At 36.0% G+C, this 7,777-nt stretch overlaps 1 long non-coding RNA gene across 1 annotated transcript; it reads left to right on the top strand.

Moving 5' to 3' along the window:
* Nucleotides 1-3,378: 3,378 nt before the first annotated feature.
* LOC120144016 lies at nucleotides 3,379-4,615 on the top strand. The gene is made up of 2 exons (XR_005518002.1): nucleotides 3,379-3,487; nucleotides 4,110-4,615. It is a non-coding gene; the product is annotated as an uncharacterized LOC120144016 (long non-coding RNA).
* The last annotated feature ends 3,162 nt before the right edge of the window (nucleotides 4,616-7,777 follow it).

Raw genomic sequence — 7,777 nt, forward strand, 5'->3', positions numbered from 1 at the left:
CATAATTCATTCATGTTGAATGCATCTTAGACATACCTAGGTGCATCATATTCATCATTTTTAGCATACATGATTTTTTTTACAGCTTTTAGAGTCAAGTTTCGACTTCAATACAAAGACTACTCGATTTAAAAGCACATTTAAAGATCGATGGTGGTTGTTTAACTCATCAACAAGAAGCTACACCGCAACCAACTCAACAGATTGAAAGATTGACAATCAACTTCAGATGGGTTCGAGAACTAATTCAAAACAAATCCAGTTCAGCTCAACTCAACAATGAGCAGCATGTTTCCAGTTAATGTCTTCAAGCCAGATTTCAATTCCACAATGGAATCTGACTGTCAGAATCTTTCAATGGGCTTTTCCGTAAAAGGGGAGTCATTCAAAGATCGTCTCATTTGGTTCAGACTCGCTTAGAGGAACCACCTGAAGTATAACCGACTTAGACCCATGGAGGGAAGCCATTTTTTTACAAACTATTTGCAGTATAACTCAAGGCTAGAGGGGTTATCTGCCAACAAAGACCTTTGAGTTCAACTACACTCAGCTCAACGGCATATCATTTACAGCATAACTCAAGGTTAGAAGGGTTATCTGTCTCCAAAAGACCTTCGAGTTTGACTACGTTCAGCTCCAAGGCACATCATTTGCAGCATAGCTTAAGTCGAGAAGGGTTATCTGCCAAAGACCCTCGAGTTCGACTACTCTCAGTTTAGAGGGAACATCATTTACAGTATAACTCAAGGCTAGAAGGGTTATCTGTCACCAGAAGACCTTTGAGTTCAACTACGCTTAGCTCCAAGGCACATCATTTGCAACATAGCTCAAGGCAAGAAGGGCTATTTGCCAACAAAAGACCTTCGAGTTCGACTACGCTCAACTCCAAGGCATATCATTTACAGCATAACTCAAGGCTAGAAGGGTAAGACCTTCGAGTTCGACTACGTTCAGCTCCAAGGCACATCATTTGCAGCATAACTTAAGTCGAGAAGGGCTATCTGCCAAAGACCCTCGAGTTTGACTACGCTCAGCTTCGAGGGCACATCATTTACAACATAACTCAAGGCTAGAAGGGTTATTTGTCACCAGAAGACCTTTGAGTTCGACTACGCTCAGCTCCAAGGCACATCATTTGCAACATAGCTCAAGGAAAGAAGGGCTATTTTCCAACAAAAGACCTTCGAGTTCGGCTACGCTCAGCTCCAAGGCATATTATTTACAGCATAACTCAAGGCTAAAAGGGTTATCTGTCTCCAAAATACCTTCGAGTTCGACTACGTTCAGCTCCAAGGCACATCATTTGTAGCATAGCTTAAGTCGAGAAGGGATATCTGCCAAAGACCCTCGAGTTCGACTACGCTCAGCTTCGAGGGCACATTATTTACAGCATAACTCAAGGCTAGAAGGGTTATCTGTCGCCAGAAGACCTTTGAGTTCGACTACGCTCAGCTCCAAGGCACATCATTTGCAACATAGCTCAAGGCAAGAAGGGTTATCTGTCAATAAAATTGTCGAGTTCGGTTCCATTCAGCTCGATGACACCTCAATCACACTACTGTCCGACTGCAATCAAGGCTTTCAAGTCGAGAAGAAGACCTGGGTTAACCGTGCCTTAGTGACAAGAAATTGTTTTTTTAGCAGCATAGCTTAAGTCAAGAAAAGCTATCTGTCAAAGAAGACTTTTCGAGTTCGATTTCATTCAGCTCAAGGGCTTGTCAACTACATGGTGGAGTCAAAGAACCATTTTCTAGACAAATGTTTAAACCAAGGTCTTTAAACTGAGAAGATGACTGAAGTTGATTGTAATTTGGTAACGAGAAGCTGCATTCTGATCCAAGTTCCGAACTGCGGCTTTAATTACATATCATTTCAAGATGGACTCGACTTCACAACGGAGGAGTCATTCGCAATTCATTTCGACAGGGAGTTATTCTTTCAGAGTCAATTTTTTCAACTCCACTGAACGAAATTTTGTATTTTTTTATCTTTGCCCAATTTTTTGTTCCACGAAAAAGGACAAAGAGGGGCAGCTGTAGACACTAAATTTTCGTTCCCACCCCCTCCACTGAGCCTCTTTTCACCACACATATAGTAGTGATCCACAATAGTAACTGACGCTGTTCTTCTCGCCACGTCACCAACGACCAACAAATCAAGAGTCTCAATTTACATAGGACTCAAGCTAAAAATAGGTTTTCTTTTCATTATAAATAAAACATGTAAACCCAAAGTAAGAGGGCAGAGGATCACAGAGAGTATACGACGAAAATATAGAAAAAAACACAAGTCATCTACACTCGTTAAACTTCGAAAAAGAAATAAAAGGCTAAGAACCTTACCTGAGGTTGTAGATGGTGGTGGCTCCGGCGATCAGTTTGTAAATTCCAACGGTGAGGAGCTAAGTGATGACGGGGGTAACAACATATCTCGACCTTGTGAAGATCCAACGGTGACAGTGTGAGATCAGTGGTACGAAAGAAATCTAGAGACCTTACCATAATCAAGTGTTTGGGGTCGATTTCTTTCAAACCCGAACCAAATAAGAGAAAGAGGAGGAAGAGAAACCAAACAACAACACTGACGATCGTAGAAGCCCTAGGACGACGACGAGCTTGAAGGATTAATAGGGGCAACACCTTTGTTTGCTATGGAGAAGATGATTTCTTTTGCCCTTTCGTTTTAATTAAGGCTACTGCAAAGTCCTTAGCAAAACAAAGGAGAGGACCTCCATTCACATAATTCAAGTGGGCTATCTATCTCGAGCCCAAGCTTGTAGTTGGCAAGTCCAATCTCTTGGATATTTGGGTATTTTTTTATCCATTTATGTATGAGTTTAGTTTACATTAGTGAATCATGTTGAGTTTCGCATTAAAAAAAGACTGAATATTTTTCTTCGTTTTTATTTTTATTTTTATTTCAGTTATTCATAACATTTTATTGTTATTTTCTCAATTTAATATTTATTTTTCAATCTAACTTTGTTTCGACTTTTTAAGGATAATTTCAGTCGATTAAAGGTAAGTAATTCGAATAGAATATTTTAAATTTTAATTTAAATTTTAATTTTCGCAATTAAAGATAACTGGTAAATTAATTGGTACCGAAAGAGCGGTTCAAGGGTGTTAATCATTCATTGACCGTAACCGACTCCCGAGCCCGATACATTTCTGGTATAGCGCATATAAGGTAAGATGGTATCTGACCCACCTAAATTCGTTTTAAAGTAATCGGTGACGACTCTAACCTAATTATTCACGTCGAAGCCCAATTCCGGAGTCCAACAGAAAAACGTTTTCCGACAAGATTATTGTACTAATTTTACCTGATTAAGCCGAAATCCCAGAAAAGAAAACAAAAAAGTTACCCGATCCGACATCAACGTGGTGAGCTTTAAACCGAAAATTCCTTCCTTCTTTGTTGCCCTACTCAAAACCTCTGAAAAACACGTCACCCGTTGCCGGCTCCGGTTACTTATAATTCAACGGTATGCTCTTCTTTTATTATTTAATTTATCCCTGTGTATTGATTCAATAGAGCCAAAACTAACATAGGCAACAAAAGAATAATAAAAAATCTAGAACCGATCAGTATTAAATTTTATCATTGCAAAGTGCTAATATTTAATTTTCTGTCTGGGTTTTTTTTGTTTTTATGATCAATTATGACTGCTTTTCCCTTATTCTGATTGAAATTGGCTATTTTTTTGGGCTAAACTTGATCTTGGTGTTGCGTTAAGTTGGTTAATTCTTAACTGGTTAAAATAACTCAAATGCTTATTCGTTTACTGTTTTAACCAATCTGAACGAACAAACACCTAAATTTGCAATTTCTTGTTGAAATCATACTAGACAGACTGGTGTTCTGGTTTTTATGTATTTGCTTTCGATACTGATTAATTGGATGGTATGAAATGTAAATATGCTGACATTGCTAATTGAATGATCACAAATGAAAAGTAATAGACATTATCTGCTGTTTTTTTTTTATGATATGATTCATGTTATAATAGTCTATGTTGATTTTCTTTGTCTTTTTGATGAAATTACTTCATATTGCTTGGTGACATTTTCTTTTGTGATGTGTTTTTCTCTCTTTCTCACTCACAGTATCTTACACTTGCTTACTGCTGATACAATGAATGGGTTGCCAACACAAAATACATCTGCAATAGCTTTGCCTCGCTTGCAGCTAAACCGGGAATCAGAGACGGCAACATCTAGTTCAGAATCAAAGCCAAAGAAGAAAATTTTCTGAGCTTGCCCCGAGACAAAGAAGCTCAGAGATGAATGCATTGTGGAGCATGGCGAAGAAGCTTGTGCAAAATGGATAGAGGCTCATCGTATATGCCTTCGTGCAGAGGGATTCAATGTTTGAGATTGGTACTTGAGGTTTATAGAATGAAAACAATTCGAGGTACAAACTTTTTAATTATAGGATTACAGAGATGATTTGATAAAAAGATTCTAGGAATAAAAAGAGAAGAGATTTTCTTTGCAGTTGGAGTTGGATTTGGATGCATCCCAAGTCCCAACTGTTCATTTTTCTTGTACTTCTCTGTTTATGAGGTTATTTACCTCTATCAAGTGAATTAAAACATCTGGAATACTTCCATGAATCATGATATGGACAGAGTGAAACTCTATGCCTTGATTCCTTGAGTAAATACATCCCCCCTTTACTTTCCTATTAGCTGTCTCCCTGTATCAATTTTCTCTCCCTAGTGTTATTGCATAACTTACATTGGTAAAAGTTGAGGAAAGAAGATTGTGCACTGTTATGAATATGTGAATAGATTCGGACAACTAGTCACTTGGAAATATAAAAAGCTTTAGCTTATCGATAAGCAGGATGTACCATTTTCCTGTGTTGCACCCCGAAAGTACTGTGATTACAACTCTGGTGATGACTTGATTGGTTTGATATATGAATGTGCCAATTGGAAACTTGAAAGACTGCTTCGTTCTTGATATCTCTTGGTAACAGTCTGTTAGACGATTATATTTTTATTTTGCACTGTCTCTCGTTGTGTTATAGCTATGACAAGAGGACTAGCACTGCATTTGGATAGCGGGGGGGGGGGGGGGGGGGGGGAGGGTCTCACTGCATCATCCCTGTGTTTTATGAGTGGAGCTTTTAAACTCAACAATGAGGTGGGATTCCTCCCACTAGCCATTTAAATGCAGCTTAGAGTTAAGACAGAGAAGATATATACTAATAATAATTCAGTAATCAACTAAAGGCCATAGACATACAACAGAAGATACAAATTATTCAACCGAATTTCGTTATTATTTGGTCCCAATATTGGTATGGACTGGAAACATCATTATTCTATATGTTTGCTTAATGACCACCACTTGTGCACTTTGTGCAGCTGCAGCTAGCTCCTCACTTGCACTTGCCATTGTTTTCTGCCGAGCCTCGATCACGACACTGCTGATGTAGCTGTGCACAAATAACACAACATACTATAATTATCATATTCATAACTCAAGTTTTTGATTGCTTGTTTGGAAATCTCAGAGATGGTTCAGAACTTAGAAAATAACAGCATGTGAGAGAATGTGTAATATCAATTTGTTTCTTTGCAGATATCAGAATCTTTGGAGATCAGAAAATATACCTCCTTCCAGTTTCAATGGCAAAAGTGTTTCTTTTCTTCCTGTAAGCATAGAAAAAAAAGAAAGCCTTTAGTTTCAGTGATAAGTGATTGCAAACTCATGCACCTAGTCATAACAAGCTTGAACAAAACGGTTAGTGTATGTTATTTGGAGTTTTCATTTTCTCTAAAGTATCCGCGTACGATGTCTGGCATGTTAGGGCCCGTGTATATTTTTATCCAACATTCACTCCTATATCCAGGTACATAGGATCTGCACGAGGAAATATGGGATGAAAAGATATAATGAATGGTCTTGCATGTAGTAATATGCCTCTAAAACAACCTATGATAAAAAATTGCAGCTAAAAACATGTAGAACTTTAGCATGATAGCATTTAAACAAAAAACATAATCTCCAAACCACACACTAGAACTGCTCGAAGTGCATTGTGGATCGATGATTATCGTTCACTTACACGCATTGGCTCTTGTCAGTGCAATCGCAGTTGCCACACTTGTCAGACATGGTGAATTTTAGAGCTGAGAACTAAAAGGTCTTTTTGGAGTTTCTACAGTTCGCTAACTTGCAATGGGATTTGCTTGATGTAACCAAAGCTTTGCACATATGACCATGTATTTATGGGCGAAGTACATTGCCATGGTGCCAAAGGCATGAGAGAAGCACACGCCTCTGGTGCAAGAATATTTGATAATGGTGGGGTAAGGGTGATCAAAACTCAATTCGACTCGAAAAATTATTTTTTTTCAAATTTTGATTTATTTAAGTCAATTAAACTATTTTGTTCATATTTTGAGTTTTAGTTTGAATTTGTAAAGTTTAACTAACTTAAAAATAAAAAATTAAAACAATTTTGTTTTGACTTTAACTAATTCATTTTATTATTTTGCGATTTGATCATTGATTTCTTTGTTTCTTCAATTCCTTTTTCATTTTAATTTATTTATTTTACCAAATTTGAATCACATGTTCATCAATAATTGTGGATTACTTATGTAGCTTCAATTCCCCTTTTTGATGATAAATTTCTTATTGTTTTACAATTTAGTCTCTCAATTTTAAATGATTTCTTTGCTTTTTCAATTCTCGTTAGTTTTAAGTCATTTTCTTATAAAATTTGAACCACGTGTCCTTTACCACTATAGAATACTTATATAACCTCAATTCTTCTTTTTAACAATAAATTTATTTTTTTGTCCCCTGATTATAACTCTTTATGAAAATTTTCAACTTTATATTTTATTTAATTTGGTCTCCCGACTATAACTCCTTATGAATTTTTTTCTACCCATCAATTCCTTGACTCGGTTATATTTTTATCAATACTTTTTTCCTCTCCAAATACATTTTTGTTAAAAAGTGTAAATTACATAAATGGTCATTTTTGTTTGAGTTTTATAAACATTTCCTCACTGAATTCAAAAATTATAAGATTTGATAACTTTCGCTTTGTTTTAATTAAGAAATGGTTACTGAATGTTAATGACCGTTAAACCTTTAACGGTTTGCTGATGTGACACGATAAATATGTAAAATTAAAATTACGCCATTTCTACGTAGATAATATGTGGATTAAGTTTTGGTCACTTTCCCTTCATGTTGTACACTTTTTCTCATTAAATTTAAAAATAAAACATAAATTTTGGTCACTTGCGTTATTGTTTTATCAAGTTTTGGTCACTTAGACATTAAATATAATTAGTTTGATTACGTGACCCATTAGTAAAATGATTTAATTTTTATTTTAACCCCTGCACCTTAGACAAAATATTTATTATGAGACTTTTTGTAAATTAAAATTAGTTTAGGGATAACATTTTAATTTATCCATTTTAATAGGTTTTCTTATCAACCTCGTTGTTGTTCATCTTCACCATGCTTCTTCAGACATCTCTGCTCCATTGTTCCATTGCTCAATTTGCCTTCTTTCAAGGACTCGTGTTGCATTTCAAGACTAATGAAAGATTTTCAACTTTTGATAACAAATAATAACACCACAAGTTCGGAGAAAATGAGATGTAGGTATCTAGAGATAAAATGAACCTAAATAATCTTAGTTATACAAACTAAAATTCAATTTCTAAAGATTAATATTGTAGAATGTCAAATCCAACAAGGAACAATAAGACTATCAATGGATCCAAATAACCCGA

Source organism: Hibiscus syriacus, unplaced genomic scaffold (assembly GCF_006381635.1).
Source record: "Hibiscus syriacus cultivar Baekdansim isolate YM2019G1 unplaced genomic scaffold, ASM638163v2 tig00110865_pilon, whole genome shotgun sequence".
NCBI classification, from domain to species: Eukaryota; Viridiplantae; Streptophyta; class Magnoliopsida; order Malvales; family Malvaceae; genus Hibiscus; species Hibiscus syriacus.